The sequence below is a fragment of the Oncorhynchus mykiss genome, chromosome 4, assembly GCF_013265735.2.
Source record: "Oncorhynchus mykiss isolate Arlee chromosome 4, USDA_OmykA_1.1, whole genome shotgun sequence".
NCBI classification, from domain to species: Eukaryota; Metazoa; Chordata; class Actinopteri; order Salmoniformes; family Salmonidae; genus Oncorhynchus; species Oncorhynchus mykiss.
Genome location: NC_048568.1, coordinates 18,414,409 through 18,426,475, shown reverse-complemented (window position 1 = coordinate 18,426,475; position 12,067 = coordinate 18,414,409).

Genomic DNA, 12,067 nt, shown 5'->3' with positions numbered 1-12,067 from the left:
ATGTGGAGCCAGTATTATCGTTGTAGTTTTGCAATAGCAAAAAATGACGTTTTCCATTGTTATTGCAGCAATAACTAACTGCTACTGTAAATTAAACACATTGCGCGTTGAGCAAACATACACTCAAAACATTTAATGACACTTGTTTATTAGATGGTTACTCTGAGTGTACTGTATTCTCAATGACATAAAATGTAGGTCCATTTTAATGTGAAGCACAGTAAATGATGAAGTCTGCGGAGAATACCTGCTCCATATTATATCTATTGTATTGGCGCCAGGCACATTGTTTGGGTCACAGATGCTGTCTGTTGCTGACACACTCATATTTCACAGCAAAGACACATCTATACCACTGAACACCAGATGCACTCTGTTCCTCAAGAATACACCCTCATGAATACCCCAAAATATACGAGGGAAGATTAGTGGCCAGGGGTCAACATGTCTTTTGAGCCCAATATCCCTGGTTTCAGTTTCCCTTGTACTGTAAGATTTGCACAAAACTGCTATTTTGCTCCATTGAATGTACATAACTCTAAACCCGCAGATTCAAATGATGGAAAAAAAGATTCTACACCTTTGTACTCAAGTCACCTCAATTATCATCATCTATTGCCTTATTTTTCACCAAAATACACGACTGCATTCACTAATGAGTAATGACTGAGTGAAACTTGTTTGGTTGTCTGGGTCTCGTTATGTGGCTGCTGTTGGCTGGGAAAACAGGCGTGGGGATTGTTTGGCCTCTCTATGAGCTCATGGCTGTTGCCCTCCTTTACCTTCAGTGTGTGCTAACTGCATGGTGAAAAAAAGGCCCCTGGTCTGGGTGTCTACAGCTGGCAGACAGGCCTGTAGCCTGCAGCAGGTCCACGCCACCACCGCCATCACCACCAACACACCATGTCATGCTGCTGGCCTGGCTGACAACTAGACCGGACTCCCTCTCCAAACCCAGACATACAGACACATGACGCTCCATGGATACGACCACCAGCCATGCAAAACACTCTGAGCCCACATGGAGTCAAAAGTAAAAGTCCACTATGAAAAGTTTGTGAGAAAAAGGACTAGAATGAGTGATGGAAGATTACATAAAGTGTTTGTCTATAAATGTAAGCATGGAGCTCCTGTGATGCACCACAGACATGTATTGCTCTGAGCTGTCAGCTGCCTGGTGATTGTTGACTAAAACAAGAGCTGGATTTTAATGCTTAGACATGTATATATGCAATCTCAACCACACTGCACACTGCCCTAACCCATCTGGACAAGAGGAATACCTATGTGAAAATGCTGTTCATCGACTACAGCTCAGCATTTAACACCATAGTACCCTCCAAACTCGTCATCAAACTCGAGACCCTGGGTCTCGACCCCGCCCTGTGCAACTGGGTACTGGACTTCCTGACAGGCCGCCCCCAGGTGGTGAGGGTAGGTAATAACATCTCCACCTCGCTGATCCTCAAGGTTGCGTTCTGAACCCTCTCCTGTACTCCCTGTTCACCCACGACTGCGTGGCCACGCACGCCTCCAACTCAATCATCAAGTTTGCGGACGACACAACAGTGGTAGGCTTGATTACCAACAACGACGAGACGGCCTACAGGGAGGAGGTGAGTGTGGTGTCAGGAAAATAACCTCACACTCAACGTCAACAAAACTAAGGAGATGATTGTGGACTTCAGGAAACAGCAGGGTCTCGAGTTTGATGACGAGTTTGGAGGGTACTATGGTGTTAAATGCTGAGCTGTAGTTGATGAACAGCATTCTCACATAGGTATTCCTCTTGTCCAGATGGGTTAGGGCAGTGTGCAGTGTGGTTGAGATTGCATATATACATGTCTAAGCATTAAAATCCAGCTCTTGTTTTAGTCAACAATCACCAGGCAGCTGACAGCTCAGACCAACACATGTCTGTGGTGCATCACAGGAGCTATCCACATCGATGGGACAGTAGTGGAGAGGGTAGTAAGTTTTAAGTTCCTCGGCGTACACATCACAGACAAACTGAATTGGTCCACCCACACAGACAGCATCGTGAAGAAGGCGCAGCAGCGCCTCTTCAACCTCAGTAGGCTGAAGAAATTTGGCTTGTCAGCTAAAGCACTCACAAACTTCTACAGATGCACAATCGAGAGCATCCTGTCGGGCTGTATCACCGCCTGGTACGGCAACTGCTCCGCCCACAACCGTAAGGCTGTCCAGAGGGTAGTGAGGTCTGCACAACACATCACCGGGAGCAAACTACCTGCCCTCCAGGACACCTACACCACCCGATGTCACAGGAAGGCCATAAAGATCATCAAGGACAACAACCACCCGAGCCACTGCCTGTTCACCCCGCTATCATCCAGAAGGCGAGGTCAGTACAGGTGCATCAAAGCTGGGACCGAGAGACTGAAAAACAGCTTCTATCTCAAGGCCATCAGACTGTTAAACAGCCACCACTAACATTGAGTGGCTGCTGCCAACACACTGACTCAACTCCAGCCACTTTAATAATGGGAATTGATGGGAATTGATGTAAAATATATCACTAGCCACTTTAAACAATGCTACTTATTCTAATGTTTACATACCCTACATTATTCATCTCATATGTATACGTATATACTGTACTCTATATCATCTACTGCATCTTTATGTAATACATGTATCACTAGCCACTTTAAACTATGCCACTTTGTTTACATACTCATCTCATATGTATATACTGTACTCGATACCATCTACTGCATCTTGCCTATGCTGCTCTGTACCATCACTCATTCATATATCTTTATGTACATATTCTTTATCCCTTTACACTTGTGTGTATAAGGTAGTAGTTTTGGAATTGTTAGATAGATTACTCATTGGTTATTAGTGCATTGTCGGAACTAGAAGCACAAGCATTTCACTACACTCGCATTAACATCTGCTAACCATGTGTATGTGACAAATACATTTGATTAGATTTTTTGATTTTGAAATAATGTTATCAGAATTTTGGTTTTACCAGAACACTGTTATTTTAGCTACATTTCATCACTGCAGTCTTTTCCTTATTTTCCAAAGTACAATCAACATTAGTAAAAAATTAGTACAATTAGTACAAACAATCATTTGATTGTGGTATTATTTAGTTTTTTCGAATTTGTAAGTAAGTATGAATTTTGTCATATTTATGTGGAAATAACGACTGCCATTTATTAAAGGGGCAGTACACCAAAATTTGAAATATACTTACATTTTATTGGTTAAAAAGTGATTCATCCATTGATCCTGAGAGACAATAGCAGGTTTCCATTCAATTGGCGGCAGATTTTCATGTGAATATTCTCAAATCTGCATACAAACAATATGCGCATTTTCTCACCAGTGATGTGTTGCCATCAAAATGAACTATTGCGGATAAAAGGCTGTGCCTGATGATGTAGTGCAAATAAAACAACTTTTGCGGTAAATTCCCATGTACCCAATAAAGAATACAAGTTAAATGGGTTTCCATTGCATTTTAGACTCTAATGATGGTTTTGTAAAACAATGTATTGCGTTGTATTGCAAATGTGCCCACTCTGGTTTTGGCATGTGCGATCTAGCTCACAGCTTGCAGATACAGTGTGGGTAGGATATCCTACATAATGAGATTATTATGGACAAAAGGGCGAGATTGTTTTTATTTGTCAAAAGGAAGCCAAGTATCGATCATCATGTCTTAAGAATCAGACCCTCAATATTTATTGAAAAGGACCATCAATCACCACTTGCACTTTCACCACCCAGTGAAGTTCATCATAATTTAATTAATCTGTAGCCTAATAAACTGCAATTCTTCCCAAATCGTACGGGAGGACCATACAATATACAGTACCACTTGGAAAGTTTAGTGAGATTTCGTCATTATCTTTGTTACTTTCAGTTTCACTTACTTAGCTAGCAAATGCAGCTGGCTCGTTTAGTTACTCAAACACCTGGCTCAAATAAAGGGATGCTATGTTAGCTAGCTGGCTATGACTATCCAACACAACACTGGAGCTCTTCCAAATCAAGGTGAGCTTTTGGTTTGATTCATTTATTGTCACCGGGGCCTGCTTGTGTAACTGCTTACTGACTAAACACTGTAACGTTACTGCATGATTGTAGCAGGTTTACTAACGCATTAGTTCTATTAGCTATGCTGACTATGAAGTTACTTTAGCTAATATGGGGACAACGATGTAGGCTGTGTGTAGCGGTTATGACATGGTTTGGCTTGAAAACGTTTTTTTGGCTAAGTCACATACACGTGTTGTGCATTGAAGTCCACAAGCGAAGGGAAGAGAACAAAGTTGTTATTATGAGAGTGAACTCTGTTTCCATGTGACCAGGGGTGTATTCATTCCCGCCGATTCTGTTGAAAAACGTTTCTTAAACGGAAGCAAATTGAACAAAACGGTTGATAAACATACCTGAATTTGTCCAATAGAAACTCTTGTTTGCAACTGTCAGCTAGATGCAGGCAAGAGTATGCAAGGCAGTATTGAATGTCACTGTCTGTCCATGTGTCACTGTCTGTCACCTCAAATTTGTCTCTCGACCTGTGTGCACCTATGTTGTAAACTTTCATTCATAGGCTAGGATGTTGCAACATCATGATGGGTATAGGGAAAATTTGAGTATCATGTAGTAGCCTAAACCTATCGCTGTTACGTTGAACTTGGCAAATGGAATATGAATGAGAGTCATGCAATATGCTGTAATAGAAAAAAGGCCATGCTCACGAAAAACGGCACTGACCGCCATTGGTTTCCACCTCATTAATGAAAGAGGGGATGCGCGATGTCTAATATTATATAAGTCTCAAGGTAGTACTCTCAAGGTAGTACTCGCCTGAGGTAGAGTACCTCATGATAAGCTGTAGACCACACTATCTACCAAGAGAGTTTTCATCTATAGTATTTGTAGCCATCTATTTACCACCACAAATCAATGCTGGCACTAAGACGGCACTCAACGAGCTGTATAAGGCTATGCTCTCTCTAAATCTCTCTTTCTTTCTCTCTTTCGTTCTTTCTTTCTCTCAGAGGACCTAGGCCCTAGGACCATGCCTCAGGACTACCTGGCCTAATGACTCCTTTCTGTCTCAAGTCCACCTGGCCGTGCTGCTGCTCCAGTTTCAACTGTTCTGCCTGCGGCTATGGAACCCTGACCTGTTCACCGGACGTGCTACCTGTCCCAGACCTGTTGTTTTCAACTCTCTAGAGACAGCAGGAGCGGTAAAGATACTCTGCATGATCGGCTATGAAAAGCCAACTGACATTTACTCCTGAGGTGCTGACCTGTTGCACCCTCGACAACCACTGTGATTATTATTATTTGACCCTGCTGGTCATCTATGAACTTTTGAACATCTTGGCCATGTTCTGTTATAATCTCCACCCGGCACAGCCAGAAGAGGACTGGCCACCCCTCATAGCCTGGTTCCTCTCTAGGTTCTTCCTAGGTTTTGGCCTTTCTAGGGAGTTTTTCCTAGCTACCGTGCTTCTACACCTGCATTGCTTGCCGTATTTTGGTTTTAGGCTGGGTTTCTGTACAGCACTTTGAGATATCAGCTGAAGTAAGAAGTGCTTTAAATATACATTTGATTTCATGTTAAGCAAACAAGAAAATGCTCATCCAGAAGCAGCCTGCTCATGGCTGGAGACCTTAACGCAGGCAAACTTAAATCCATTTTCATCGATAGCCATGAAGTGCTTTGAAAGGCTGGTCATGACTCACATCAACACCATCATCCCGGAAACCCTAGACCCTCTCCAATTCACATACCCCCCCCCCCCAACAGATCCACAGATGAAGCAATCTCAATCACACCCCACACTGCCCTTTCCCACCTGGACAAAAGGAACACCTATGTGAGAATGCTGTTCATTGACTACAGCTCAGAGTTCAACTACATAGTGCCCACAAAGTTCATCACTAAGCTAAGGACCCTGATACGAAACACCTCCCTATGCAACTGGATCCTGGACTTCCTGACGGGCCACCCCCAGGTGGTAAGGGTAGCAACAACACATCTGCAATGCTGATCCTCAACACAGGGACCCCTCAGACTCCAACACCATCATTAAGTTTGCTGACGACACAACAGTGGTAAGCTGATCACCGACAACGATGAGACAGCCTATACGGAGGAGGTCAGAGACCTGGCAGTGTGGTGCCAGGACAACAACCTCTCCCTCAACATGAGCAAGACAAAGAGGCTGATCGTGGACTACAGAAAAAGGGGGGCCAAACATGCCCCAATTAACATTGACGGGGCTGTAGTGGAGCGGGTCGAGAGTTTCAAGTTCCTTGGTGTCCACATCACCAACAAACTATCATTGTCCAAACACACCAAGACGGTCATGAAGAGGGCATGACAACATCTTTTCCCACGCAGGAGACTGAAAATATTTGGCATGGGTCCCCAGATCCCTAAACAGTTCTACAGCTGCACCATCGAGAGCATCCTGACCAGTTTCATCACTGCCTGGTATGCAACTGCCCAGTACATCACTGGGGCCAAGCTTCCTGCCATCCAGGACCTATATACTAGGCGTGTCAGAGGTTTTGTGTTGTACTCTGAGGATATTTTTGCAGAATTCTGCATGCAGTATCAATTGGGTGTTTGCCCCTTTTTCTGAATTCTTGGTTGGTGAGAGGACTCCAGATTTCACAATCTGATTGGAGTATTTTTAGCCAGATCCTAATTGGGATGTGAAATTGTATATTCTTTTGATGGCGTAGAAGGCTCTCAGATCGTTCACAGCTTTATAGAAGTTACCTGCGGTGCTGATGTTTATGCCGAGGTATGTGTAATTCTTTGTGTGTTCTAGGGCAAGGGTTTCAAGATATAATTCATGTCCGTGGTCCTGTGTGCAGGGTGTATATGTGGTCTGTCATACTGTATTTTGGGAAGAAGCCAATTTGACATTTGCTCAGGACATTGTTTTCACTAAGGAAATGTTGGAGTCTGCTGTTTATGACACTGCAGAGGATTTTCCAGAGGTAACTGTTAACACAGATTCCAAAGTAATTACTGGGGTCAAATTTATCTCCACTTTTGTGTATTGGGGTGTTTAGACCTTAGTTCCAAACATTAGGGAATATGCCAGAGCTGAAGATAATATTGAACATTTTGAGTGTTGCCAACTTTAAGTGTGTTAATATAGCACTGTGCCCTGACTGGGGATGGTCTGTGTGGAAGATTAAGTTGATTAAGTTCCCATTTTTGTAGCAGTTAGCAAAAGGTGTCCCTGGGTTGTCCATGGGGAGCTTAATTTTGTACTCTGTCCATGCCTTCTCATCTCTCTCTCTATTTCTCTCTCTCTCTCGCTCTTTGTATTTTTCTCTCTCTCTTACAGTACATAAAATTCACACCTGCTGCTATTATTGTTTTCACGGGTATTTTGTCATAGAGACTCCAGGGATTGATTCCCTCCATATTGTCATATCCAGTCTGACCATTGAGGTAGGTGACAGAGACATCAGGAGACATTACATAACTTGGAATCTGTCCACACCAATGGAAACCCATTACAGTTGCAGCTGTATAAATGGACTGTTCTGAGACCTGCATTAAAGGTGACCAAATTATTATTATTGTATCTTCATCTATGTAAACAGTGGTTGCACTTGCACCTGCCTTTTTATGTAGTGTATAGTGAGTGAGTCAACACTTTTAGAAAGTCTGTACATTACAGAGGTTGAGAACATAATTCTATTGCATGGTGAGTTTTTGTAAGTGCAATGGGACCACTATTGCAGTCTATAATATATGGTTTAGATGTTCTTATTGGAAGTAACTTCATGGGAGAGGGAAACAATCCCTCAAGAAATTTCACGGCGGTCGACCCTGATTGCAGTGTCCAATACTATTTCTCCAAGCTGTAGAAAAAGCTGTGGCCGCAGATGGTCCACTGAGATTCTAATCTGCTTTTACAGTCTTGTTATTTCAATCTGTAATGAAATATATCGATGGAGAACTAAATTCAAGTATTATCTATTTATTTGCTTTCCATGACAGAGAGAACAATATAGGTCCCTAGTTATTAAAACAATGTGTTTGGAGAGATGTCTATAGGCCAAATAAGGCTGATCCATTTAGTCTTTGGCAGTGCTATACTGTACGTATGCTGACAATTTTATTTCTCCCTGTGTATTTTTGGGACATTTTTTCAATATTCCAATTTGGCACCAGGGATTTATATAGAGTGTTTCAATTTCAACACTTATTTTAATGAAGTAAATTCTAATAAGCAATGTGTCAAACATTATTAATTAGGATGTAATGGAGAGTAATGCTCTGTAACATGAATGTTGGATTTAATTAATGAAAAATAAGCTAATTTTCTTTTCTTTTTGTAAGCTGCAGGAGAATAGTCCTGTAATTTCATGCTTTGAAAGACAGTGTTTAACTTACACTACCCTTCAAAAGTTTGGGGTCACTTAGAAATGTCCTTGTTTTTTATTAAAATAACATCAAATGGATCAGATATACAGTGTAGACATTGTTAATGTTGTAAATTACTATTATAGCTGGAAACTGCAGATTTTTTAATGGAATATCTACATAGGCCTGCGTACAGAGGCCCATTATCAGCAACCATCACTCCTGCTTTCCAATGGCACGTTGTGTTAGCTAATCCAAGTTTAGCATTTTAAAAGGCTAATTGATTTTTAGAAAACTTTTGCAATTATGTTAGCTTTGTTTCTGGCCATTTTGAACCTGTAATCGAACCCACAAATGCTGATGATACAAATACTCAACTAGTCTAAAGAAGGCCAGTTTTATTGCTTCTTTAATCAGAACAACAGTTTTCAGCTGTGCTAACATAATTAGAAAAGGGTTTTCTAATGATCAATTAGCCTATTAAAATGCTAAACTTGGATTAGCTAACACAATATGCCATTAGAACACAGGAGGGATGGTTGCTGACAATGAGCCTCTGTACGCCTATGTAGATATTCCATAAAAAATCTGCCATTTCCAGCTACAATAGTCGTTTCCAAAATGAACAATGTCTACACTGTATTTCTGATCAGTTTGATTGTATTTTAATTGACAAAAAAAATGCATTTTCTTTAAAAAACAAGGACATTTCTAAGTGACCCCAAACTCTTGAACGGTAGTGTACATTGTTATGATCTGTGTACTAAGGCACCCACTCATCCTTAACAAGAAACTCAGAAACTCGGAATTAACCTATTTTCATTGTAATTTTGCAGAAACATGTTTTCAGCTAAACAGGTGATCCTTAGGGGTCTCTAATTTTCCGCTTTGATCTGGACCCACATGGCTCACAGGTGCTCTGCAATCTGGGAGACATCTTGGAAGTGTCTTCCCTTGGTCAGGTCATATTGATGACCATACTCCACAATTCAGCTGCAGAACATTGACTTTGGACCATTCTAACCTTACCCATTCTTAAATGCTATAGTTTCCAAGTTCCCTTCCTTTCAATAACACATGTATTCACAAAGGATGCACAGAATTCCACAATAGAAGGGGGGCAAATGAGAGTGAGACGTGGAACCATAATATGCATTACTGTCCAACAATGTGGTATATTGCGAAACAATATCAAAGTATCATGTGAGGACAGTTAAAGTTAAACAAAGAATGATTCACATTTTCCCCCAGCTCTCAAAATGGTTCTGAATCCACCAAAACCAACCAGAGTTCGTGGGAGGAGTACTGTAAATTGCTTTTTCATTATTTTCTTGTCTTAAGAATAACAATGTCTTTCCAGCAAACCTTACAAAGTCCAGCTCAGCTTCAGAGACAGACAACTCCCTGTTTTACAGTGAAGCAGTGGCACCTTGATTCAATATGGCAACTCAATCAAAGGGGGATGTTAGCAAATATATAAACAACCTCTGCAGGTTATGTAACAAGAATCAGACAATGAGATGAACATAACACCACCACCACAGAGGAAGTGGTAATCTGATGTTAAATAGCAGTTAGTGCTTTGTGATATCTACTTGTCTTTGTGCCATTCCTGATCCTCGAGATTTGGTTGGTAGATTTTCATTACTGTACACACTACAACTATAGGAACCCTAATCTGCGAGGCCTCCTCCTCACAGCAATTTAGGAAGAATGGAAGTGTGGGATGGAGCTTTGGGGTATGGGCCTCTCCCCCCTCCTCCCGGGCATTTTCTGCTAAATTCATCATCTGTGGTTGCCTGTTTAGAGCCTTCGGGGAGGGCCAGGGCATGACTGGCAAGGCAGGCTAACGCCATCCAGATGGAGCCACAGCAGCGGGAAGGGGGTCAGGAGTTGTTAAGACAGCTGCCTGTTTCTCTGGACTATTATGGATGGTGGAAACACCATATTATCATAAAAGCCAGTCAGCAGAGACAAAGGGGGAAGGACTGGGCCAGAGGAGGCTGGTGGGAGGAGTTATAGGAGGACGGGCTCATTGTAATGGCCTGGGATGGAATCAATGGAACAGAGTGAAACATTTTGTTTCCATGTGTTCCATTGATTCCAATCCAATCCATTCCATTGTTTCCAATCCAGCCTTTACAATGAGCCTGTCCTCCTATTGCTCCCCTCACCAGCCTGCTCTAGACTAAGCACTTAGGACTCCACTTGTAAAGTTGTTGCAAAACATTTTAACCTCTACGGGATTGGTGTCCCTATACCTGAACGGTTGAGCTAACGTGCGCTAATGTGATTAGCATGACAGTTGTTAGTAACAGCAAACTTTCCAGGACATAGACATGTCTTATATGGGCAGAAAGCTTCAATTCTTGTTAATCTAACGGGACTGTCCAATTTACAGTAGCTATTACAGTCAAAAAAGACCATGCTATTGTTTGAGGAGAGTGAACAACAACAACAAAAACATATCACAGCAACTGGTTTGATACATTCACCTCTGAATGTAAATCATGTACTTACAATCAGTAATCTTACTGATTTGTCATCCTGAGGGTCCCAGAGATAAAATGTAGCATAGTTTTGTTTGATAAGATACACATATTGCAGTACTGGACAATATTTTGTATCAAGTCTGCCCTAATGTGCCGAATTGATATAACTGTATTGCAATGCTTCACTAGATCAATTTGAAACTTTACACACTAAATTGCACCTAAAAGCGCAAATTATATTTTGGCCTTTCTCTTGCATTTAAAAAAAATAGAAAATGCATGTTGTTTCATTTGTATTATCTTTTACCAGATCTAACGTGTTAAATTCTACTAAAATTAAATTCTCCTATTGAATAAAATCATAACTACATCATCAACAAGAAGATGAATAAATATGTTGTTATTTAACAAGCACAACACAGAAATATAACTACAGTATATACTGTACCTTGCGCAGCATTTTTAACACCGTAATAGCGAGGAAATAGGGGGAGGATCAAGAGTGAAAACCATGACATTAACCCGAGAATGATGCCAGAACACAAATCCCTAGACCATTTAGTGTAAAAGTATTTCAACTTCAGGCCACCAAGAAAAGTTATGACAGATAATAGTTACAAATAAATAAGCTCTCTTCCACAAAGATAATTGTTTCCAGGGAGAAACGATTATAACGAAGCGCCTCTAAATATGACAGACGGTTTCACCACAATGATAGCTGCGCAGCTGTGACTTTGTTGGAGTCTAGGGTCCCCAGGCATTTCACTTAATTGTGATTTATTTATAATGTCATTGAGTAAAACATGCAAACACAGCCAGTTTAGAGTTTCCTTTCCTTTGGCATGGAGATGATCTTTAGTATGCAGTATGTGGGTCCCAACTCATTAACTTAAAGGCCCAATGCAGGCATTTTTATCTTAATGTCAAATTATTTCTGGGTAAAGTGCCTTACTGTGATTGTTTTCAATCAAAATGGTCTAAAATAAAGAAAAATATGCTTCTTCCAAGAGCAATTTCTCAAGCCACAATTTTGCTACGACTGTCTGGGAGTGGTCTAAGTGGGGAGGGGAAAACCAAAAAATATCCGCTATTGACAGAGAGATTTGGAACTCACCTTCTTATTGGTCAATTAACTAATTTACCGGAGGCAAAAAACTCCATCCCACCAAAACAGGCTGGA